This window comes from Phyllostomus hastatus, unplaced genomic scaffold, assembly GCF_019186645.2.
Source record: "Phyllostomus hastatus isolate PE091 unplaced genomic scaffold, TTU_PhHast_1.1 phas_scaffold_1674, whole genome shotgun sequence".
In the NCBI taxonomy this organism is placed as follows: Eukaryota; Metazoa; Chordata; class Mammalia; order Chiroptera; family Phyllostomidae; genus Phyllostomus; species Phyllostomus hastatus.
The window spans coordinates 17,645,543-17,672,720 of NW_025334011.1; the positions used below are offsets into that span (position 1 = coordinate 17,645,543).

General features: G+C 37.2%; 1 protein-coding gene and 2 pseudogenes across 1 annotated transcript in view; 2 read left to right on the forward strand and 1 right to left on the reverse strand.

Annotated features, from left to right (window-relative positions):
- Nucleotides 1-27,178, forward strand: part of DNAJC1 (DnaJ heat shock protein family (Hsp40) member C1) — a 221,766-nt gene that overhangs the window by 189,714 nt on the left and 4,874 nt on the right. The window lies entirely within an intron of this gene.
- On the forward strand, nucleotides 5,995-6,298 carry LOC123831035 (annotated as a pseudogene).
- LOC123831037 lies at nucleotides 10,334-11,006 on the reverse strand (annotated as a pseudogene).

Consider the following 27,178-nt stretch of genomic DNA (forward strand, 5'->3'; position numbering starts at 1 on the left):
TGGAGGGGGAAGCTCTTGTATCTTGTAACTTTTTTTTGCAGTGTTTCATGAGGAGACCACTTATCTTAGGTGACTAGGAAAGAACCATAAGGTTATGTTTTAAGTACAATGACCTTCCAATTATACAATTATATACTGTTAATATAATGATTAACAAAAATTACTAAAATAATTTTTAAGTTATAAAACAAACACTTTAATAGGGCTCTAAAATTTTTTAACTTAATTGCCTAATGAGAAATAATAGTTCACTAATTTAATGTCTCCTTTGAAGACAACACTGCTTTTACCTTTTTAAATAATATTTCTATGAGAACTTACAGTTAATAATGCCAAAGGCAGATAGGAAATTGAGTGAAGCAATATTTTAAATCAATTTGTTACTATAATCCAGTTAAATTTTTCATCTATATTTTTAAGAGGAGAGAGGTGGAAGTTTAAATGCCAAGGATATACATCATGTAACCAACAGAGCCTTGAGATGGGCAGTTAGTATCATAGATCTAGAAATACTCAACAATTTACAAGAGTCATCTTAGTGCAGTCTCCGTGTATGCAAAGACACCTTTTCAAACTTTTGCAAATTCATTCCATATGTTCCATTTTTTTCCTCTAGAAAACTGCCATAGAGTTTTCTCTTTGCCAAAACCAAAGAGAGACTGATTCCATATCTGTAATAAATACTTTTTTCTCTTATCATGGAAATAGCAAACATGACTTTTTGAGATTTTTTTCCCTCCAAATATTAGCTCTATTTTCATAATATTGACAGTACCTTGGAAATCAATATTTAGTATACCTGAACTTTATGGCACTAAAAATGCCACTGTAACTTTTCTTCTATGTCAGTGTATATATAGACTCACACTGTATTTTCATTCTGTGAGCATCATCTCCATAGCTGGCCTATACATTTCATTTCACTAACTACACCCCCTCCCCCGCCCCGTAAATTACCCTCTAAAAAAGAACAGGTGTGTGGAGACTCAGATAACTCATTTTAGTGAACACGGTAAATTATATTGAAGCAGATGAAGTGGGTTTGGCTAATGCAAGTTCCTTCTCTAGAACGTTAAGTAAAAGTTAATCACACATTACAAGATCACTTTTTGGCTTACGGTGTTAGATTTTTTTTCATATGAAAAAGAAGAAGGCAAGTTCATTTTGCTGTCCTCAGAAACTGCATACTGACCTGATCACCTGTACCAAATCCCTCTGGCTCTGCACATCTGTTCTTTGACCCGTTTTCCTTACTAAATTTGTAGCTTCAGGGTTAGTTCTCTTTCCTTTGAGAAACAATTGACCTTTTTCTGGGAGGGGTGGGAGTGCGGCCATTGTGGTATCTTTATAGTCTTGATTTAGGTTGACAGGTTACAATGAAAAATGCATTTACTTCCTCAGTTAAGAAAGGATTTTTCAGTCTATTAATTGTCATAATTTAAGAGTTAAATTGCTAAATTCTACTCCAGATAAATACAAGAAATGTTATTAGTTTTGTAAAAAATTAATATGAAGTGTATTTTAATTCAGATATACCTAAACTGTAAAACCTACTTTATTATAGATTAAGTTTTTTAAATACTAGTATTTGCCTTTCAGCAAATAACTTGATAACCACAAAGAACACTCAAATTGTAAAAACAACAGAGGAAACAAAAGCTGTCTGGCATGTAAAACCAACTTTAATGTGATTATTAACTGCAGGTTTTCTAAATTAAGGTCAGGGAGCCTCAGATTTCTTGCTTGTGAGGTGGTATCATTCTCTAGCCTGAAAGGGTGTAAACTGATTCTGCTTCTCTCCTCGGTCACTAATCTCTTACGTTCTGGTTGTGGTAACAGACCGATTGGAGATTTTCTGCCTTCTTGGAAAAGACCCAGGTAGGCAGCAAAACAAAAGACAGGTGGACAGATTTAAACAGACTTTTATAATTAGCTCAGTACCATAGTGAGAGGTAGGAGGTGTGTAGGTAGATAAGTGTCCCTATATGAGCGTGAAAAGGAGGAGGGGAAAAAACTAAAATTCTCAATTTTTTCTATCGCTATAACAAGGAGTTAAAGGAGATGCCTCTTGGGGAAGATTTATATGCTATGGCAGTTTCAAAAATATATAAGTGGATTATTCAATACAAAATAAACTTTATGTTTTTATCAGTGAACTAAATACAGAGTAAGTATTTTGGCAAATATATTATTTCTGTAACTCTGTAGAGTCAGACTAGTCCCACGCAAGTTGTAAGGATGACAAGGATTGTCATTTTAGTTTTCTGTCTTCATCCTTGCCATCCTCTTAACTAGGCTTCCTGCTCCAGCAGATCTAATCTCAGCCAGATCACATGCTCCTCTCCGACCATTCTTCCCTCACCCTCTCACCTCAGAGGCCTTTATTCCATTCTTATTGGCAGATAAGTCACTAGCTAATTTAATAACCAATTTTCTGAAGTAGTAGAAAATAATAATGTGTTTACCAAATACTTACACACACACATTTGTATTTTAATAGGAGCCTTCAGTTTCTTAACCCAAGTATATGAATGATTGATTTAAGAATTTCAGGCAACTTGATTCCCTGTTTGAAGGAAAGAGAAGGCAGAGCATTGTTATGAGGAAGTAAGACTTTTGGTGTCCATGGGGGAAACATCATAATTGTTTAATCATCCATTGGCCTGTTTAAAGTTTGCTATTACATGATTTCTGGTCCAGAGGTTTATAGATTTGCATTCCACTGCACTAGTTTTGTCTCAGCATTGAGCAAAATCACATAGAACAGGATTATAAAAGGTGTAGTTACTACATGAGAATAATAACACTACAAAGTTCAGTGAAGAGGTCAAGCCAAGACTTTTATGCTTAACTACTTTAAGTGATAATATTGATTATTCCATTAGTAATACTATTTTCATAGTATTTTACATTTTTAAAGACATTTAAATTTACATTATTTTACTTGATTTTCAACAGCACTGTGAAGTAGATTAGGCAACCATTTCACAATTGAGTAAACTGCTCCTAAGGTATTTGTCCATGGTAACACAACTATTAGATGAGTTGGGACCGCCCAACATTTTGATTTCTCCTCTAATATGTTCCTCGTACTATTTAATACTGTTTTATTGCTGTGTATCTGAAAAACACTTTAAATGTATCTAGAGACTTATCATTAGAACTTTTGTGGTAAAACTATGTTCATAGAGAAAATTTTAAAAAGTACACTCAGGGAAATTTTTTTCTAATCAACCACAGTAAAAAATGACTTCTAGAAACATTTTGTTATATATCATTTTAGACTTTAGTCTTCCTGTATAAGCATATGACTATACATAATTTTAACAGTGTTAATCTGTAACCTGCCCTTTTCACTTTGCAAGGAAGCATCAGCTTCTTCCCCTGAAAGTAAGATCCACGTCATTTTTCTAAACCCTCACATAACTCTCCATGTTGTCTTGACATAATTAAGTAGCATCCTACTGATTGTCCTTTAAACTGCTTCCTTTTTTGCTAGGATGTCTGTGTTTTATGGGGTTTTTTTTCATCTTTCCATTTATAACTTTTTTTACCTTATATTCCTAGAAGTAGACCTGCTTGGTTCGAGAATATGGATTGGATGTTTTTAGAGCCTTTGATGTCTCTAAACTGGCCCCCAGAAAGGTGGTGACAACATAGTGCAGTGCCACTGAGTATGTGAGAGAGGCCACTTCCTCAGTCTCATAAACACTAAACATCATTTGTTTTTCATCATTGCCTGTCAAATAAGTGACAATTACCTTTCACTTATTTGTGGGACGATTTTTGTAATTGCCTTCTTACTTCCCAATCTTATTTTAAATACAGTTTATGTTAATTCATTAGAATTTAAGAGCAGTCTTATCATCTACAAATACTATTTTGCCATTTTCTGTATACCTTATTGTATTGCATTAGCTAGCAATTCCAGAGAACTGTTATATTATAGTAATAGTAGAGCAGACCTTTGGACTTTTTTGTTCAACATCTTAAGAAAACCTAATGTTTGGCCATTAGGTTTAATACTATTAGTCATTGATACGTTATATTATTAAACTAGGGAATTTATTTATTTTTAGAGAGGGGAAGGGAGGGAGAGAGGGAGAGAAATATTAACATGAGAAACATCGATTGGCTACCTCTCGCTCTCACCCCAGCTAGGCACCAAACCCACAACCTAGGCATGTGGCCTGACTGGGAATTGAACTGGTGACATTTTGCTTTGCGGAATGATGCCCATCTAACTGAACCATACCAGTCAGGGCTTAACAAAGGTTTTTTAAACATCTCTTGACATGTTCGTGTGATTTTTCTCCTATGACCTAGTGAAGATAAATACATTATCAAGGTTCCTTTTTTATACTTCCAGGATAAACTTTGCTTGGTCATATAATATTATTCTTTGAATAGGTAGTTAGATGTGATTTGTTAATAATTTATTAGGATTTTGCATTTATATATGTAAGTAAATATTACAGTTTTTGGTGTTTTATTAATTGGATATGTTTATCATGTCCTGTGTGATTTTGTTCAATGCTAAGATAGAAATGGTCACATGGAATGTAAATCTATAAACCTCTGGCACAGAAATCAGTTAACATATAGCAAAACTCTATCCAGGCCAATGAACAGACTAGCAATTAATTATGTAGTTTTCTCTGTTGGACACCATTCCTACTAAAATGAAGTACAATGATTGAAAGTTATCAGGAAAATCTCCTGAAGAGCCAAAAACAAGACAAGTAATTTTAAAATATTACAGAAAAGATAAGAAATATAGGGAATCAGTCCAAGAGGTCTAAATCTGTTTAAAAGAGTTCCAGTGAGAGAGAGAGAAAACAGATGCAAGAACATTAATCAATAGTAATGCAATGAAGTTTTCTGGGTGGGAACACCTGAGAACAATTTGTAAGAGCCTTCCAAAGCCAAGTAGCATACATGGAAAAGATGCTGGGGAAATGTATGCACACTGAGACTACATAGATCTTTAAAGCTTCCAGAGAGAAGAAACCTACAAAGGCAAACTATAGTGACATCAGATTGCTTAGTGACCCTCGATTCTAGGAGACAAAGGAACAATGCCTTTACAGTTCTGAGGGGAAATGGTTCTGAACTTTGAATAGACCAAGTGTGATGGTAAATACATGAGGCAAGAATTCAGAGTATTTCTTAGAAAGTTTCCTGAGATTGTACTCCAGCAGAAAAGATGAATAAATTTAAAAAGGAGATGATAATAGATACCAAGGAATAATGCGTCTGGCCCAATGAACAGAAACCCCAAGACCCCACAGTGACATAGCTGACCTAGGGCACAAGTCCATGTTGGAATACAAGAATGAAGGACTATGAGAGAGCAACCCTGGGATACAGGAAGATTCAGGGGTGTCCAACCCGTGGGCCACATGCAGGCCAGGATGGTTTTGAATGCAGCCCAACACAAAATCATAAGTTTAATTAAAACCTTTTTTTTTTTTTTGCTCATCAGTTTTCATTAGTGTTTGTGTATTTAATGTGTGGCCCAAACAGACCAAAAGGTTGGACTCAGCCAAACTAGATGGTATGGTTAAGAACTTGTAGAAAGTTATGTATATGAAAAAAAGGCAACCAGAAACTCTACAAACAACAGAAAACTATACCAAAAAAGTCTTAGTCCAAATTTAAGTGTACTAAAAAATGGAGTGATAGAGCAAAAGAATTTTTTTTAAACTACATATTTTTAAGCAACTTTTTTTTAGATTTTTATTTATTTTTAGAGAGGGAAGGGAGGGAGAAAGAGAGAAAAACATCAATGTGAGGTTGCTGGGGGCTGTGGCCTGCAACCCAGGCATGTGCCCTGACTTGGAATCGAACCTGCGATGCTTTGGTTCCCAGCCCAGCTCAATCCACTGAGCTACGCCAGCCAGGGCAAGCAAAAAAATTTGATAGTGAGAACATCCTCCTTTGAATGGCACCAGAAATGTGATCACGCCTCTTGGGTTCTGAACTACTTTGTGACACGTGGCTAAATGCACCAAGAAGTTTGAAATTGTTGGTAAATATGGCACCCATTATAGGGCCTCCCTTAGCAAAATGATGAAGAAATTTGAGATCAGCACACCAAGTACACTTTATCCTTCTGTGGCAAAACCAAGATGGGGAGACAAGTTGTAGGGTTCTGGCACTGTGGCTCCTGCATGAAAACAGTCGCTGGTGGTGCTTGGACCTACAGCACACTTCTGTCCTCACCGTAAAATCTGCCATCAGCAGACTGAAGGAATTGAAAGACCAGCAGAAGTTCCGTAATTTGAAACATTGCTAGCCTATAATAAATGGGTTAATTTAAGAAAGAATGAAAGAGGGAGGGAGGGAGGAAGGGAGGGGAGGAAGGGAGGAAGGAAGGAAGGAAGGAAGGAAGGAAGGAAGGAAGGAAGGAGGGAAGGATCCTAATAAATGTTATAGCGTAATACTTATCTGCACGGTAAATAATATTGATCAAATCATAATTATATAAGACTGTACAGAATGAGTTTTTTTTTTATTCCTCACCCAAGGACGTGCTTATTGATTTTAGAGAGAGGATAAAGGAGGGAGAGAGAAACATCCATCAGTGGCCTCTCACACGCCACAACTGGGGACTGAACCAACAATGTAGGTGTGTTCCCTGACTGGGAATCAAAGCCACAACCATTTGGTTTACTGGATGACACTCCAACCAACTGAGCCACGCTGGCCAAAGCCATAACAACTTTTCATATTTTATACATTTTATATATTTTACAGGAGATTTTTCTCTTTTTATTGTTACTGGAATTGCAGTTGTTCCATTTTCCCCCTTACTCTCCTCCACCCTACCCACCCCCACCCCATTGTCTTTGTCCATGTGTCTTTATACCTGTTCCTTGATGACCCTTCCCTTCTTTCCCACATTATCCCTTCTCCCCCACCCCTCTGGTCACTGTCAACTTATTCTTTATTTCCATGTCTCTGGTTCTGTTTTGCTTGCTTTCTTGTTTTTCAATTTTTAAAAATCAAATTATGGAAAACTAAGATAAGCTGTTCACCACAATATGTTCCTCCCTTGTCCAGTACTAGATTTGTAGTCAAGCACATATTTGCCCAACAACATTGCACTTCCAAGCACTGCCCACCCCACAAGCTCTGGTCTGCCTAGGGTACTAATTTTTTTTCAAAAGAACATAATTGAAGCAATGTGTGTTCATGGAGCTCTTCCTTTCTTTTGTCTTCCACTAAGCTGGAATGCCAACTGCAACTAAGCTACACCATGCAGGCAAAAACAGTTGTCCTAAGGGATGGTGGAGAAGCATGACGGAGAGAACCTGAATGCATGGAGTGAAGGAAAAACTGTAGATAGTGACAAATGCTATGAAGAAAAATAAAGCAGATTATGAGGTTAGAAACTGAAGGGAGTTGCAATTTTAAAAAGCATTCTAAACAGTCTTCTATAAGAGGTAGTATTTGAGCAGGGACACAAAGCAAGTGAGGGAGCAAGTTTGAGAAAGAGCATTACAGGTAGCGGAAACAGCACTTACTAAGGTGTTGAGGTTAGGAGCATGCTTGAGATGTGCCAAGTCCAGCAAAGAGGTCAATATGACTGACAAGGAGTGCATAGGAGGACATTGCAGATGAGACCAAAGGTAGTGAAGGAACAGACCGTATAGAACCTTATTGGCCCAGGTGAAGATGTTAGATTTTATTCTGAGTGAGATGGGCAAGTATTGGAAGATTTTGAGCAAAGCAATGCAAGATCTAAAAGAATCATTCTGACTGTTTTGTGGAGAAGGCGCTGTGGCAGGCAAAATGTCGACACAAAAAGACAGGCCAAGTAAGAGGTTCTTTTAGTTGTCCATGCAAAAGACAATGGTAGTTTGAACCAGGGATTATTGGTAGAAGTGGGAAAATTAGGTTGGATTCAGGATATAATATATCAAAAGCATGTTATCATATGTAGTACTTGTAACCATCAGAAGAACTATGAACAGAAATGAGTACATCTGGGAGTGGGTACATTGCTTTTCATCATAAGCCCTTGTTGTGTACTGCCTCTTTATTTTCTCAGCTATGTACATATAGTACCTTGATTTTTAAAACTATGTTTAAAAAGTTAAACAAAACATTTTACTTTTAATATATTTCCATGTCAGTACATAGGCCTACTTCATTCTTTTAAAATTTATTATAAAATCTTCATTAATTTACAGAAATTTAAAAAAAATTATAAAATTTGTATGGAACCATAAAGGAGGCCAAATAGCCAAAACAATTTAAGAAAGAAAAGACTAGAGCCATCACATTTCCTGATTTCAAAATCTATTACAAAGCTACAGTGATAAAAACAGTATCATACTGCCATAAAGAAGACAAATAGACAATGGAACAAAATAGAGAGCCCAGAAATAAATCCACACATATACAGTCAACTGATCTTTAACAAGGGTGCCAAAAACACACAGTGAGGAAAGGATAGTCTCTTCAACAAATGACGTTGGGAAACTGTGTACCCACATGCAAAAGAATGCAGTTGGACCCTTATCTTGCATCATACAAAAAATTAACTCAAAATTTTATAACACCTGAGACTGTAAAACTCCTAGAAAGAAATAAATGGAAAGCTTCATGACACTGATCTGGGCCAGTGATTTCATTGATATGACACCGAAACATAAGCAACAACAACAACAAAAAAACCCACCGAGTGGGAACATATCAAGCTACAAAGCGTCTGCCACAGCAAAGGAAAGAGTTAGCAAAATGAAAAGGTAACCATAAGGAATGGGAGAAAATCCTTGCAAACCATATGTCTGACCAAGAATTCATCTCCAAAATATATTGTATAAAGACCTCCTACAACTCAGCCCCCCAAAAAAATAATTATTGGAAATGGCCAACAGGTATATGAAAAGATGCTCAAATCATTAGTCATCAGGGAAATGCAAATCAAAACCACAATGAGATATCATCTCACACCTCTCAGGATGGCCATTATCAAAAAAAAAAAAAAAAGATGACAGGTGCTGCCAAGGATGTGGACATACTGGAACCCTTGCACACTGTTGGCAGGAATGTAAAATGATCCAGTCATTATGGAAAATAATATGAAGATTCCTCAAAAAATTAGAAGTAGAATTACTATATAACCCAGTAATGCCACTTCTGGGTATATAGCCAAAAGAAGTGAAATCAGGATCTCTAAACAAGATACGGGCATCCTCATTTTCAGCACAGCATTATTCACAGTAGTCAAGATGTGGATGTACCCCACTTGTACATTGACAGATGAGTGGATAATGGAAATATGACATGTACATGTGAATATGTATACATGTATGTATAATGGAATGTTATTCAGCCATAAAAGGAAGGGAATTATGCAATATACAACACCATGGATGAACCTTAAGATCATAAGATAAATAAGCCAATTACAGGAGGACATAATACCACGATTCCGCTTACATGAGGTGCCCAAAATAGTCAAAATTAAAGAAGCAGAAAGTAGAATTGTGGTTGCCAGGCACCACGAGCTGAGAGTAAGGATGGAGAGCTGCTGTTCAAAGAGTACAAAATTTCAGTTATGCAAGATGAATAAGTTCTAGAGATGTGCTGTGGAATTTTGTGCTTATAGTTAAAAATACTGTGTGGTACACTTTAAATTTGTTGAGTAGATCTCATGTTAATCTCCTTTTATTAAAAAAAACACTAAGATATACTTTTCATGGCATAAAACTTCCCATTGTTAGTGTACAATTAAATGACTTTTAGTAAATTTGTAGTATGCAATCACCACAATTCAGTTTTAGACATTTTCATCACACAAATTTTCCTCAATCCAATATGCAGTCATTCCCCATTCCCATTCTCCTAGCTCAGGCAACTACTGATCTGTTTAATATATGTATATATTTGTCCTCTCTGGAAGTTACATATAAATGGAATTGTATAGTATTTATTATTTGCATCTGGCTTTTTCCAGTCAGCAAAATGGGTTTGAAGTTCATCCATATTGTAGCATGTATCAATGGGCCATTTCTTTTTATCGTTCAGTTGTATGGATAATACCAAATTTCCTTTACCTAAGTACTAGAGTAGTTGGTCATTTGGATTATTTCTACTTTTTGGCTATCATGAGTAATGCTACAATGAATATTAACATACAATTCTTTGTATAAATGTATGTTTTTCTTTTAGTTAGATTCCTAAAAGTGGAACTGCTAGATTATGCAATAAGTTTATGTTCAACTTAAGAAACCACCAAACTTTTTTAATTTTAAAGCAGTTACTCTTTATTAAATGACTACATAACAAAATAACCAGAATGAATACCTAACTCAACCCTCTACAAAATGGGCTGTCTTTTCCTCATTCTGCCTCGTGGAGGAGATCATTTGAAGGGTCACGGGAAGTTGTTTGCTTCTGGGAAGCATTTTTCAATAGCATAGATCTCATGAACCATGCAGATGACACCATATTTACCAAGAGATCAAGCAAGCAATGTGTTGTCTGTCAGGGTGATTCACTTTTTATTGATTTTTACCATAACCACACTTACAGATCAGTTCATTTACTGACTTCAGGTTTGGGTACTCCCATGCAATGTATCGTTCCACAATTCTCAGTGTGTTAATTGAAGCCTTGTTGAGCTTAACAAAGGCACCACTGAAAAGCTGGAGAAGGCCAAGAAGCTGCAGCACCTTTCAGACCTGTGAGCCCACACCATCGATACCTCTGGTCCTGATGACAGATGCCAGTTTGGGTTCCACAGGTACATAAGAGTTGTCAGCTTTTCTTGCGATCCCAGCCATTCAAATCTCAGTTCTGTACATCTGCCTAAGTTCCTTGTTAGTGCTTACCTTTTTTTTTATAGATAAGATTTCTTCTTGTCTTTCAAAGCACCTTTTGGGCAAACATCTTTCTTAGGTGCTTGATCTTCAACTCCATGAAATCCCTTCACTTTTCTTAAGGATTTCTGGCACTGCAGGAACCTTTTTCTTTTCTTGTGCACCCTCCATGCTTCCAGCAGAAGAGCCCAAAAAGTTTTACAAAGTAGCAGTACCATTTTATATTCTCACATAATACATGAGGGTTCCAGTTTCTCTGTATCCTCACTAACACTTGATTTTTTTCTTGTTAAGGTCAAGTTCTTTTTTGGCGCACATGTATATTCAGTTGTCTTAAAACCATTTGTCAATAGACTCTTCTTTCTGCCATTGAATTATCCTGGTACTTTTAACAAAAATCAATTGGCATAATGTAAAGGTTTACTTATGTACCCTCAAAAGAATTCTAGAATTCTTTTGATCTGTATGCCTATCCTGAAAACATGGTACTGTCCAGATTACCGTAGCCTTGTGGTAAATTTTGAAACTGGACAGTACAAATCCTTCCAACTTTGTTCTTTCACAAATTAATTTTGTTGTCTGGATCCTTTGCAGGTCTATAGAAATGTTAGGATCAGTTTATCAGTTTCTACAGAAGATTTTTTGGATGGAGATTGCATTAAATGTATACATCAATTTGGGGGATAACTCTCTCCAAATAGTTTTGAATATCTACAGCAATGAACATGGAATGTCTCTGCATTTATTTAGAGCTTCTTTAATTCCTATCTCTAACGTTTTTGTTTTTAGTATATAAGTCTGCAACTTCTTTTCTTAAACTTATTCTTAGTATCTAAATCTTTTGAGGCTATCATGAAGGAATTGTGTTTCTTAATTGCCTTTGCAGATTGTTTATTGATAATGTGTAGAAAGACAACAGATTTTGTATATTAGCCTTATATCCTGTGACCTTGCTAAATGACAATAGTTTAATGCCTCTGTGTGGGTACAGAACTCATCATTAGATTTGGAATGAATTTTCAGGAGGTTCATATAGGTAGGAAGTCTGGAGGCAGACAAATGTTAGATGCTGTGCCAAAATTACATAGTAAACCACTTAAATTGCATTCTAGAATTGCTGTTTCCCCTTTTCCTTGTCATACTATTGTAACCACATTTCAGAAGGATCCTCTTTGCCTCTCAGAGATCTAGGACCAACAATTGTCCGAGAGCACCAATGATTCCACTTCCTGTGAAAGGCTGAACGTCTTCCCAGTATCTCTGTTAATTACCAGGGCTTTTGCTCACTCTTCTTCCCTCAAATACCTGCATCCTAGCGTGCCCTCTTTGTATGGTACTACATCGAGTTTCTCAGAAAGAATCCACTCATACAAAAGCATTAATGAGGAGGAGTGGATCTAGATTAAATGGAGCCTGAAGGTCACACTATTGACAACATTCCTAGTGTTTTTGTAGGGGGAAGGGAGCAACACCCTCTAACAAGCAACTTAAAAATCCATACCAGCCTTTACAGTGACCTCGTGCCCTGTTGGTCATGCCATCTCCAGGTATTTTTGTCCTTTATCTTTACCCCTTCTGGCTTTGTCCCTCTTCCTCTGCCTTCCATTTTCCCTTACTTTCTCTCTTCCAGATTATAACCCTGAACCTGTGCTCCAGATTCTTTCATTTGTGCTGCAGAGCAGCTTGCTCCTTCCTCTGAAGCTAGGTGGCAGCTGACACCTACATCCAGGAGGGCACTGGGAATATTTAACCTCTGCTTGAAACAATTGCTGGATTATCCCTTCAACAAAGACAGCTTTATTTCAGAGGGATTCTAGAGTCATCTATTAATATTTTTGCCTGCCTGTGTACCCCTGTCAAAGGCCCTTGTTCTCCTTTTGTCTGGCTCAGTTGTCTTTTTTCAGAGGACACAACTTAAGGCGGAGCAAACAGAATAGTGGAGAGAGGCATGAGATATCCATCTAGCCTGCTGGATTCTTTGAACCCTTGCACATCGATAGGGTGACAGATACCACTGAGAGGTCTATCCGACACACACTGGAGGAACTGAAGTACAGAAGATCTGATGAATCTTTACTAAATGCCCCAGTGGGTGAATGCCAGTGGCTCAGGTAAAGTAGTAGAGAATGGTCCTTGAGAAGTGAGGCCGAACTCCCGCACTGTCGGTACGCACCCGTTTCGGGTTGTTCTTTCCTTGCTTAGCCATTATTGATTTAGAAGTAACAGGCTTTTCGTAAAACACTAAACAGTGATTTTCTTTCTTATAAGCCTAGTCCTAAATAATTTAAAATCTGTTGAATAAGTTTGCAAGGAAATAAGCACATTGGAAGCTCCTGGAGGTGGCTAGCACTAGATCTATGCATATGCCACTGCTCTCAGTGCAGCAACACACTAAGTCAGCACTTAATGAAGTTTTGATCATTGATATGGAGTGAAAGATATTTCTTTAATGTTACGTCCAGTGAATCACAGAATAAACTAAAAAGAAGTTACTGTACTCTTTTGTCTTATGGACAAAGAAGAAAAGTGAAAAGAGAACAAAATTTAAGAAAAACCTGGTTTTGGTGTCCTAGTTCTACCATGTACGGGCAGTGTGACCTTGCAGGTCCCTCATTAGTTTGAACATCGGTTTCTTTTATTTATATATATATATATATATATATATATATATATATATATATATATATATATATATATATATTTTATTGATTATGCTATTACAGTTGTCCCATTTCTCCCTTCACTCCCCTCCACCCTGTACACCCTCTACCACCCACATCCCCCCCTTTAGTTATGTCCATGTGTCGTACTTATAAGTTCTTTAGCTTCTACATTTCCCATTCTATACTTACCTTCCTCCTATCTATTTTCAACCTACATTCTATGCTACTTATTCTCTCTACCTTTTCCCTCTCTTTCCTCCTCCCACTCCCCTGTTGTTAACCCTCCAGGTGATCTCCATTTCTGTGGTTCTGTTCCTGTTCTAGTTGTTTGCTTAGTTTCTTTTGGTTTTGCTTTAGGTATGGTTGTTAATAATTGTGAGTTTGCTGTCCTTTTACTATACATGTTTTTTTTATCTTCTTTTCTTAGATAAGTCCCTTTAACATTTCATAAAATAAGGGCTTGGTGATGATGAACTCCTTTAACTTGACCTTATCTGAGAAGCACTTTATTTGCCCTTCCATTCTAAATGAAAGCTTTGCTGGATAGAGTAATCTGGGATATAGGTCCTTGTCTTTCATGATTTGGAATATTTCTTTCCAGCCCCTTCTTTCCTGTAAGGTCTCTTTTGAGAAATCAGCTGACAGTCTGATGGGAACTCCTTTGTAGGTTACTGTCCCCTTATCGCTTGCTGCTTCTAGAATTCTCTCCTTCATTTTTACCTTGGCTAATGTAATTATGATGTGCCTTGGTGTGTTTCTTCTTGGGTCCAACTTCTTTGGGGCTCTCTGAGCTTCGTGGATTTCCTGGAAGTCTATTTCCTTTGCCAGCATGGGGAAGTTCTCCTTTATTATTTGTTCAAATACATGTTCAATCTGTTGCTTCTCCTCTTCTCCTTCTGGTACCCCTATAATTCGGATGTTGGAATGTTTAAACATGTCCTGGAGGTTCTTAAGCTTCTCCTCATTTTTTTTTTTGGAATTCTTATTTCTCCATTCTTTTCTCTTTGGTTGTTTTTTCTTCTTTCTGGTCCACTCCATTGTTTTGAGTCCCAGTCTCCTTCCCATCACTATTGGTTCTCCGTGTGTTTTCCTTCATCCCTTTTATGGTAACCTGCATTTTCTCATCTAATTTGCACCCAAAATCAACCTCCTGTAATGGTGGGGGGGTGAAGCCTTAGGTCTTCACCAGGGCTGGGCACCCCAGTCGCTAGACTGTGACATTGTATGTGGGGGCGGGAGGGAACAATGGCAGTAGCTCCCTTCTCCTGGAACCTCAGTCCCTTCTCTGGGATCCTGGGTTGTGCGCTCTGCCCTGGTCCACAATCGCTGTCTCACTGGGTCTGCCAGCTGCCTCTTGTGAACTCAGGGTCCACTCGCTGCGATCTTGTGCGCCCCAGATGCCTTATGTGCTCCCGGTTGCCTTATACGCCCAGTTCTCCCTGTTCTTCGCATGCCGGGACCCGTGCCCAGCTGCTCCTCTCTGCCCCTCCTACCGGTCTGGATGGACGGGTCTACTTCAACTTCTTGGCTGTCCGACTTCCATTCAGATAAATTCTCTATCAGTTCTGGGTGTTATTCTGCCTCTAAATTGTTGTTGTTCCAATCTTGGTTGTGCGTGGAGGTACAGTATGTCCACCTATGCCTCCATCTTGGCTGGAAGTCCCAGTTTTTTTAAAAAAGGAGCAAACATCAGTTTCTTCATCTGCACTAGCAATTTCACAGGGTGGTCAAGGGGTGGAATGTGATGGCCGTATGCAAATACTTTCTTAATGTGAATCATCACACAATTGTAAATCACTCTAATAATCACTTTTATTGCACATACGAGTTCTAGAAGACATCAAGGATTTATTCAAGGGTACAAGCTAGTTAGTGGCAGGCAGAGACTAGGACCCAGATCCTACAACTCTTATTAAAGGCATATTGCCCTGTTGGTTTAACAAAATCTTCATGTTTAACCCTGCATGTGAGGCAGCATATTTGTTTGCCTACCATGATCAAATAATATCGTCAAAGTGAAATATTTGGTTTCTTGAGGTGCTGGCGGGCGAAAGGGGGATAAGTTGGAGAGCAAAATATTTATTTAGTGTCCCAGGAAACTGGCCGCTAATATGGCTGTATTCCTGAGTACCTCTGTAAGTGGTTCCCTTCCCATATGCCCTTTGAATATTTGAAGCACAAATATTCAAGGTCTGCTTAAACTCTTACTGAACATTTGTTCATCTTTTTAATGACTCATTCGAGGAAAGCATATTTGCAGACTACATGAAAGATCTTTACTATTTATCTCCCATTTAACAAAACAAAAAAACATTGTTATATATCTTTTTCTGGACCCTACTTAGTGTCATGCATTGCTAATATACTGAGTTTGTATTATGTACACATTCATCAGAACCCTGTAACTTACTACAAGAAGATGGTATCTGCTTTAAAGGCTAGATCGACTTTACTAGTTACAATCATATGCACTTTGAATACTAGGGATAACTTTATTAATGAATGAACTGGTTTAACTCACATTATAGTCTGTGGTCTGGTAGTAGCATCATACTTTATAGTTAGGATTTCCTTTACACCTTTTTGTGTATCACTTAGAGTGGCAGCAAGCCAACAGACTGGTGACTCTTGAGTAAATGCTAATAATTGTTAATAATAATTGCTAATAATTGTTAATTGTTAATAATAATTGTAATTTAAAATTGCTTTCTTGTGCTAAAAATTTTGGTAAGCTACTTTTTAAAAAGAAAGACAGGTGAATATACTATGTTAGGTTTTTAAACTGTCTCCCTGGTGGACAAACAATACCTGCAGAACTACACTGTTATCTGCAAAAGTACATTCATCTGGTAAGTGGCTGTCTGAATCACTGAGAGAGGTAATCAGGAGATTAATGGAAGCCCATCTTTTTTAATGTCAAGATAAACAGTATTCTTGTATTTTTCTATACAGAGAGAATCCAGAGAAAATTTTTAAGGCATTAAAGAAATACTAAAAAATGAACAATGCTTTCTACCAGTTGGAAACATTTTTCAGGTCGTTTATTGAATGGTCAGGTAACAGAGTGCCTTGTTTTTGAAACCTGCTGTAGTTGTTGGTAATACAAGTGTTAAATTCAAACAGAAAATTGGCCAAAATTGAACATAAATGAATGGAAATAATGTACTTCACAGTTACATAATTTGTATTATAGGAGTAACACTTATATCATCAAGTCAGTCAGAATTTGAAATATTTATTTCCTGAGTTATCTGAGGATGCCAGGTACATGAGCATGCATTTCATATCACTCACAAAATTGGGAGATTCTTCTGTACATTGAGTAGAAATGTGCCACCATGCAACTATCTACTTGTCATAACTCTACCCTATGAAATATCATTTCCATTTTTCTAATTTAATATTCTGATAATTTCATCATTATTTTCACCAGAGGAACAAAACTTATTTTAAATTTTTTTCATTCACTCAACCCTAACTCGTATGTCCCAGACAAAATCATAGGGTCCCTATGAGTTTTAAAGATAATACAAGGCTTAACTGTGTTAAGAGGAAGAATTGTAAAGTGTTTTCTGCTTTGAATCAGAACACGAAACAGATTACCCCGCAATCCTGCAGTCCATGTGAGTGTCAGCACACATGTGGGTCCAGTGTTATCCCAAACCCGCCCTAGCTCCTGGCCCATAATATTTTTTTCATTTTGCATTTTTCATAATATGCTTATGCTGCTATTTCTAGATTTTTAAAGTTTTAGACATTGTCTTTGGATTCTTCATTGAGGATAACAAATTATCTTTTTTACCACCACACATACAGCCCATCCCCTTCTTTTCAGTATAGATATAGTACCAATTTTAACTTAAAATGTTTATTACTTACATTTTTATGAGTGTGTAAATATTACTCACAGCTAAGCCACAAGGAATATTATTATTAAATTTTCCTTCTTATACAACCTTTTGTTTTTCATGGAATAATTACCTCTTCTTGGTTTGCTTAGAGTTTCTAAGAATCAATTACTACTGCTTCAACTGAAGTATTAATCTTTAATTATCCAACTAAATTTAATTTTATAGAATAGTTTGATCAGTTCTATTTTTTAATTTTCCTGCACATGCTCCTCCTGGAGCTTACTGTCCTGCTGCTCCAATCTGAACAAGTTGCTTTCCAGTTCTGCACAAATGGCTGTCCTGGGTCTATCCTTCACTATCATCCTAAGAATTCTATCTTACCCCTCTTCCGTGTTGGATCCCTTGTTTCTACATCCCATAATTTCATATTCTTAGATGTATTCTATTTCTTTTTTTAGCTGATCTTTTAAAGATCTTATTTATTTTTAGAGAGAGAGGAAGGGAAGGAGAAAGAGAGGGAGAGAAATATCAATGTGTGGTTGCCTCTCATGTGCCCGCAACTAGACACCGGGCTTGCAACCAAAGCATGTACCCGGACTGGGAATCAAACCAGCAGCCTTTGGTTCACAGCCCACACTCAATCCACTGAGCTACACCAGCCAAGGCTCATTCTCATTTCTTGATGAAATACATCATCCCAGTAGTCTCATGAGAAAAGCTATGTGGAAGTTAAAATGTAAGCTCTTACCCATTTAAAATCTGTATTCTACTCTTATAGTTGATTGATAGTCTGGTTTGGTACAGAATTCTAGATTGGAAATAACTTCCTCTTAGAATTCTGAAAATGTTGCTCTATTGTTTTTAGCTTTTAGCTTCTAGTGTTGCTGTTGAGAAGCTTTATGGCATTGTAGTTCCTTTGTTCTCTCTTTCTGGAAGCCCAATTTTTGTTTTAGATGTTATATTCCTAGACTGGTCCTGTACTTTTGTATTTTTTTCTCTTATTTTTTCTATTTCTTTGTCTTTTCTGGGCAATTTCTCAACTATGCTTTTAAATTTCAATTTTTTATTTCTGCTATTATATTTTTAATACCCAAGAACTCTTTCTTAGTTTTATTTTTATAGCAAACTTGTCTTAATTGATCCAATATCTTCTGTTTTTTCCTAAAGATATGATATGAGAGCTTTCTTAAGGGTTTCTTCTGCTCCTTGTATTGTCACTGCTTCTTTTGAGATTCCCCCTTTCTATCCTATTTGTTTTGTCTTGGCTCCTGGTCATCATGTTAGAGACTTTCCCCAAAGTTTGGTGATCCTTGAATGTGTCTATTCATGTTTACAGGGAGATGACCAAGAGAGCTGGTTATCTGAACGCATGGAGCTTACTGACATTGAGCTTCATGGTACAGCAAATAGGTTGAGATCTGGTCCTAAACGTCACACATTTGTAGGGACTTTTTCTAGGGCTATTTCAGTTTCTCCAGAAAATATTGTAGACTTGTGTCAAGGGAGTACCCATTTGGCATTTGGCAGCCAGCATTCTGAGAGCACCATTTTTGCCCACAGTTCAGATGCATCTCTAGCAGGCCAGTAAGAATAATGCCCTGTTTTGAGGAGTGGCTTGGATGAAGCTGAGTTTCTGAAAGAGAATGGAGTTCCCTGGCATACACTGTCCAAATGTTCATTGAGGAACCTGGCAGTGCCGTATTGGCTAATATCTTCCTTATTTTGTAGCAGCTGGCACACTGCATCCTCTATGTACATGAGGACATGCTGGTGAGCCAGACACTTGTAGTGTGCTAGGGCTGGATGCTCCAGACTCAGCATCCTATGCCTGAGGTAGCTTCCAAGCTTTAGCTCTTGGGCTTCCAGAACCCAGGTCACCCACTCTCTCCATTTCCATGGCAACTACACAGATGGAGGAGAGATGGTAGGTGAAGAACTAGCCCATGCTGTTATTTGTTCAGACTCTAAAGAAGAAGAAAAGCCTCAGCTATCAGACATATGTAGGAACACATGCCCTTTGAAGAGAGCACTAGAAAAAAAGTCCCAAATTTACCTTGTCATGAAGTTACATTAAGTCAGACTGTATCTTCTGCAATTGCATGTGATATTAAAAAAAAAAAAGTCACTAAAATTTTTATTATAGAATATATGAGAAAAATAACACTAAACATTTCAAGAGTGAATTGGCACCTATCTAATCAAAGTCATCTAGATCTATAGGAGAGACATAGATTTGATGATGACCATGCTCACTGAAAGCCGATTTTCCTTTCCCAAATATTACACTCAGAGACACCCTGGCCATTGAGCTTTTATGGACCATTGCTTATTTGGAAACTTTCTTAATCTGCTCAGAATCACAAATGATTTGCTAAAGATGCCAAACTTGCCCCCAGGAGAGAAATATTTTGCCATTATCACCATATACATGCCTCCCCCTGAGGAAAACAAAAACAAGTGAAAAGAAGAGAAATTCAAGAAAAAATGATCACTTGCAGTTATCATTGTTACACCACCATATTATAGTACCAGGAGATGTGGACTTGGAAAACATGCTAGATTATTAAAGTAATTGTTGGGCCACATAGAAGTAGAAAATTGATCAGCTTTGCTTTGTTTCATTCTAATAAGTTTTAAGTTGCCTTTAAGTGGAAGAAAAATATGGCTAAAAGGTAAATGTAGTGGCATGCCATTGGGTTTCATTGTTTGTTTGACACGGAGGATCTGAAGGCCCAACATTGTAGCAGCTCTCCATTGTATGTGGTAGACAGGCCAGAATGTGACATATACAACTCAGAATGTTTTATCAGTACAGATAGTCACCAACCAGGTGTCCTCAAACCAGCTCATGGGTAGTAAGTTCTCTGGAGGAGCCTTCAGATCAGAACAAATATCAGACACTGACCTCAGAAACTGTTTCTTCAAAAGAGCCACAATTTGATTGGATTAGTCTGTAGAGCAATTTGCAGCCCAGGGTATTTGGTAAATAATAGCATATCAGCTAGTAATTAGTGTAATTTTAAATTAAATTTATTGGGCTAACTGGTTAATACCATTATATAAGTTTAAGGTGTACAATTTTATAATACAACACCTGTATACTCCATTATATGCTCGCCACCCAAAGTCTAGTCTCCCTCTCTCACCACAGACTCGACTCCCTTACCTTCTTCATTCTACCCTCCCCCCAGCACCCCTCTCTGGTAACCACCATACTGTTGTCTGTGTCTATGAGTGAGTTTGTTCTTTTTGTTTTATATTCAACATGAGTGTTTTATGTTCCTCATATAGTTCCTGTCCTTTTTCCATTGATTGACTTCATATAGCATGATGCGCTAAAGATCTATCCATGTTCTCGCAAATGATAATATTTAATAATTTTAATGGGTGCAAAGTATTTATAAATATAATCTGTCTCACTTCTTCTTTATCCAGTCATCCATCAAAGGACCCTTAGGTTGTTTCCATGTCTTGGCTATTGTAAATAAGGCTGCAGTGAACAAGGGGGTACATATATCTTTACAAATATGTATATTCATATTTGGGGAGAAGATAACCAGAAGAGGGATTGCTGGGTCATATGGTGGTAGCCCTGTTCTTAATTTTTTGAGGAACCACCGTACTGTCTCCCATAGCAGCTGCACCAATTTACATTTCCACCTTCAGTGTGCTAGGGCTCCCTTTTCTCCATCCTCCCCAACAGTTGTTATTTCTTGTCTTATTGATAATAACCACCCTAAAAGGTGTGAGGTGGTATCTCTTTGTGGTTTTGATTTGCATTTCCCTTATAATTAGTGATGTTTAACAGCTCAGTGTGGTCAGGTAAAGGAAGGAAGAGAGACCTACAAATACCTCTCTTATACCAAGATGACTGGATATATATATTCGTACCTGCTGTTCACTAAGAAGCAGCATCAGAAGCTTAAAACTGTGGCAGACAAAGGGGAATAGGATGGCTGGCTAAAATAATCCAGCCATCCACTAAACAAGTAAACATGAAACTAAGAATAACAAATCTAATTTGGAGTAGTGAGCATGAAGAGAGTAACCAGAATTGCTGCAGTATATAATGGAAGGTATGATGAGAGTGTTGCATCATATAGAGAATATTAACAAAAAAAGTTGAATTATTAAAAAGAACCAAATAGCCCTGGCAGAGTAGCTCAGTTGGTTAGAGCATTGTCCTAATACGCCAAAGTTATGGGTTTGATCCCCAGGCAGGGCGCGTACAAGAATCAAACAATGAGTGCATGGATAAGTTGAACAACAAATTGATGTTTCTCCTTTCTCCCTTGCTCTCTCTAAAAATATAAATAAATAAATAAAAAATTTTAAGACCAGAACAAATAAAAATTCTGGACTGTAAAGTACAATAACTGAAATTAAAAATTTACTATAAAGCCACAGTAGGTTTGAACTGGCAAAGGAAAGAATTAGTGTGCTTGAAGATAGGCCAATAGAGATTATATAAGCTGAATACAGAGAGGAAAACAAATGAAGAAAGAGAAACAGAGCCTTAAAGAAACATGAGACACTATTAAGCAACCCAACATACACATAATGGGATTTCTAATAGTAGAGAAGTGTGAAAAAGGAGAAAAATAAATATACAAAGAAACCATGGGTGAAAACTTCCCAGATTTTTTGAAAACCACTAATTTGCACAACCAAGAAGCTTGGTGAATTCAGAGTAGGATAAATTCAATGATACACACAAAAGATACATCATAATTTTAAAAATGCTAAGAGTCAAAAAACAAGGAAAAACTCTTGAAAGCAACAAGAGAAAAATGACTTATCCCTTACAAGGGCCCCACAATAAAATTAACAGCTGGCTTCTCAGCAGAAACCATGGACTCCAAAAATCAATGGAATAACATATTTAAAGCCATTTTTCAAAAATGAATGCAAAATAAAAGCTTCTAAAGGTGAACAAAACCTGAAGTTTTGCAGTCTAAAACCAAATGACCCCAGATGATTATGTGAACCCACATGAAAAATGAAGGATACCCGTAAATGTAATTAGGTAATTAAAAAAGACAATATAAACACATTTTCTTCATTTAACTGATTTAAAAAGTAAGTATAAAATAATAAGATATATAATGTATTGTTGGGCCTATAATATATAAGAAGATAATATGTATAATAATCATACAAAGGGGATAGAACTATATAGGTAGAATGTTTCTGTGTATCACTGGAATAAAGCTAATATAAATTTGAAGCTAATCGATTCTTGTAAGTTAAGATGTATGTGGTAAACCCCAAAGCAACCCCTAAAATAAGCTCATAAAAGTATTCTCAATGAAACTAATACAAAATATTGACTGTAAACTGTTATTGAAAAATAAATTTTTAAAGTATACTAAAAAATCTTTAAATTAAAGGCTACATTAGGAAATATTCACTTATGTCAAAGAAAGTAGTAATGGAGACATAGAGAAATAAGAAAACGAAAAATAAAATGAAAGACATAATTCCAACTATATCAGTAATAACATTGCTGTCCAGAAAGTATCCAGCCTGTCCTGTACTATGAAAAAGAGACATGTATTGAAGAAGATACAAGGTACAAGGAACATTGTACATAGGATAATGATGCCTCAGTCCCCTTCAAAGTAGGCACCTTGGGACATCACACAGTCCCCCAGTGTCTCTTCCACTGTTCAAAACACCCTGCAAAATCCTTTGTTGGAATTGCCATCAGCTGCCCTGTCATATTTTCCAGAATCTCATCAATGGTCTGAAATTTCTTTCCTTTCAAAGGTGATTTTAGTTTTGGGAAAAGCCGGAAATCTCAGGGTGCCAAATCTGGACCACAGAGGGGCTGAGTCACCTGGGTGACTCAAAACATGAAAATGCTTTGCAAAAAAACTGCACGAGATGTGATGCATGAGGTGCAGTGTTGTGATGAAGCTGCCAATCACTGGTTGCCCACAGCTGTGGCTGTTTTTGTCATATATCTCTCAACTGATGAAGAACATTGAAGTAGTACTCCTCATTAATTGTTTGGCTTGGAGGGATGTATTTGTGATGGACACCATCTCCCCAATTAAAAAAAAAAAACACAGGAAACATGGTCTTATATCTTGCTGCGACTTTGCTGCACCATTTTTGGGCATGGAGAACCAAATGACTTCCATTGGGCCAGCAGGGCCTTCATTTCTAGATCATAGCCATAAACCCACAATTCATCTCCATGAGGAAATCTGGTTCATTGGTAATGGTTTGAATCAAGTCATTAGCAACTGCAGCACGATGTTCCTTCTGCTCTGGTAGCAGAAGCAACAGAACAGATTTTGCCACGACACATTTCATGTCAAGATCCTACATCAACATCTCAGACAGTAGTTTTTGGAATCTCCAGATCAGCTTCTAGTTCTCGCACTGTCAGTCACTGATGTTTGTTGATTGCAGCCCATACACATTCAACATTCTCAGGTGTTCTGCTTGTTGCAGGCCTTCCAGAATGTGGATCACTTTCAACAGATTCTTGACCATCTTTGAAACATTTGTGCCACGCTTTTCTTTGTATTGCACTCATTACATCCAAATAGTTTCCATGGATGAATGTTTAATGCAAAATTTAATATACACTCATTGCTCTACTCTCTCAGTCATTTTGAATACAACAGCCATACAGAACAATGTTCAATCAATGGTATTTACCGCCTCCACTGACTAATACAGTGAAGTCATTATTGTTCATGCATGCATATTCCAGTCCATTCTCCTTAGCTGGCAGGTTACATCAGTGTTGCACAAACCATTCTCATAATATTAACAATGGCTGTACTTTTTCCAGATATATACCGTATATGGAAGGATTAAACAATTCAATCAAAAGAGACTGTCACAATAAAAAAAATCATGATCCAACTATATATAGTCTGATCTGCCTGGTGTTAAATCCCTCCCATTGATGTGCCAACAGCAATCAAGGCTCAACTACAAGAGAAGGGTGAACACAGCCTGCACAGGGGTGTGCACTTCCAGTGCCCAGTGTGGGTGATCATGGAGGCTGTGCCCCTGGGCCCTGCAGAACACCTACTACATTAGGCCATTCTACCAAGGCTAAGAGACATAGCAGCTGTACCTAATACATAGAAACAAACATATAGAGGCAGCCAAAATGAGGAGACATAGAAACATGTCCCAAATGAAAGAACAGAACAAAATGCCAGAAAAAAAATAAACAAAATGTAGACAAGCAATCTACCAGATGCAAAGTTCAAAACACTGTTTATAAGGATGCTAAATGAACTTAGAATTCTAACAGCATAAAATAGGATTAGTCCGAAATGAAGGATACACTAACTGAAATGAGGAATAATTTATAGGGAATCAATAGTAAAGTAGATGATGCTGAGAAGTCAGCAATTTGGAATATAAGGAAGCAAAAAAATACCCAATCAAAAGAGCAAAAAGTAAAAATCCAAAAACATGAAGATAGGGTAGGGATCCTGTGGGACAACTTCAAGTATACCAACATTCACATCATGGGGGTGTCGAAAGGAGAAGAGAGAACACAAGAAATTAAAAAACTAATTGAGAAAATAATGCCAGAAAACTTCCCTAACCTGGTGAAGGAAATAGCCATACAAGTCTAAGACGTGCAGAAAGCCCCAAAGAAGATGAGCCCAGAGAGGCCCACACCAAGACACATCATTAAATTAAATTTAATAATAATTTTATAATTAAATTGTAAAAGTTTAGCCCTGGCTGGTGTGACTCACTGGACTGAGTGCTGCCCTGTGAACCAAAGCATTGCTGGTTCAATTCCCAGTCAGGGCACGGGCCTGGGTTGCAGGCCAAGTCCCCAGTAAAGGCGGGGGGGGGCGCATGAGAGGCAACCACACATTGATGTTTCTCTTCCTCTTTCGCCCTCCCTTCCCTTCTCTAAAAATAAAGAAAATAAATTGTTAAAGTCTAAAGGCAAAGAATCTTAAAAGCAGTAAAAGAAAAGCATCTAGTTTTCTACAAGGGAGCTCCCATATAATTGTCAACTCACTTCTCAACAGAAACTTTGCAGGCCAGAATGGATTGGCAAAAAATATTTAAAGTGATGAAAAACAAGGGTGTACTACCGGTATTACTGTACAGCAAAGCTATCATTTACAATGAAAAGACAGATAAAGAGCTTCCCAGACAAGAAAAAGCTAAAGGAGTTCATCACCACCAAGCCAGTATTATATGAAATGTTAAGGGTTTCTTTAAAAAGAAGAAAAACAAAAGATAAAATATATGAACAATAAAATGGCAGTAAATACATATCTATCAACAATTGAATCTGAATCACAAAATAAATGAACCAAGCAGACCAGAAACAGACTCATACAGAGAATGTCTTGACAGTTGCCAGATGGGAAGGGGGTAGGGGGATGGGTAAGAAAGGTGACAGGATTGAGAAGTACAAATTGGTTTTTACAGAACAGTCATGGGGATGTAGAGTACAGCATAGGGAATATAGTCAATAATATTCTAATAATATGTATGTCAGATGGGTACAAGATTTATCAAGATGATCACTTATTTAGGTAGTGTCTAATCAGGGTGTTTGTCAACTGTAATTAAAAAATTTTTTAATTTATAATTTTTTTAAAAAACCACATAGCTGTTATTCTGCATTTAGATTTTGCTCCTCAGCATGTGTTGTCAGTTTGGCTCAAATGAACTTTTATACAAATTCAAAAACCAAAAAAAGGGAAGGAAGGAAAAGCCAGAAGTTGAGTGTAGTGTGGGATTTCTGTAGTTTGCAGAGCTAGGAGACCTCCAAGTAAGATTATTGACAGTTAAAGGAGAGCCATGGAGTATAGCAGACAGAGCGCTCAGCCTGTTTTGTCATCTGTAAAGTTAGAGGTTTGGATTCTAAAGGCAGCATTTATAGAGATTGAAGGCAAAGGTTTTGGAGCCTGACTTGCCTCATATTATGTAAAATGAGGGTAATAATTATATACCTACCTAATGCAGTTGCTGTGAGGAATATTTATGTACACATATATCTTAGCACAGTGTGTCTGGTACACAGTAAACTTATTGTTATAAAAATGAAGTCCTTTTCAGATCCAATGATCTATTGTTACATAGTCAACTTCTGCCAGCCTGGCACTCCAAGGTAAAGGTAAGGACCCAAGATACAGGCTAATCATTTCTTGTCTAGGTCTCATTGAACAGATGGCATGTGATACCAAAGGAAAAAATGGAAAGAATGTATGAATAGCAAGGACAGAATGTTGATGGATATTATATTCGAGGACAAGAGGCAGGAGGATATGGGAGGGGCCAGTGAAGGAACGTTCGGAGAAGAGAGGGAGAACTAGGAGGGACTGTCCTGACAGCCAGCTGGAACAGAAAGACAGCTCAGTGAAGACAGTCTTGTAGAGGGCACCTGAGCTAAATCGGAAGGTTTATGGGACATATCTGATGAACAGGGAGAAGTTCAACATGAAAGCAAATTAATGCAGTGTAGTTCTGTGAGGATTTTAGAGGAAGGAAGATAATTTCTTTCATTGAATTGAAATAAAAGAAGAGAAGGCTGTATGTTGATACAGTCAGATTTTGAATGTGAAAGGTTGGAAATCAGGGAAGCTCATGATGGATCATTTCATTTTTTTTTTTTTTCATTAACATAGGAAGCAAGGTCATCTGGAGAGAAGAAGGTAGGGAATAACAGTGAAGCGTGCTTCCAAGTGGCTTTAAGTATTTTCTCTAATTCTGCCCTTTGTGTGAAGTAGAAAACAAATGATCCATGTCAATTATAATAGGTAATATTTACTGAGCCTTTAATGTCTGCCAGATATCTTGCTAAGAGCTTATTTCAAACGTA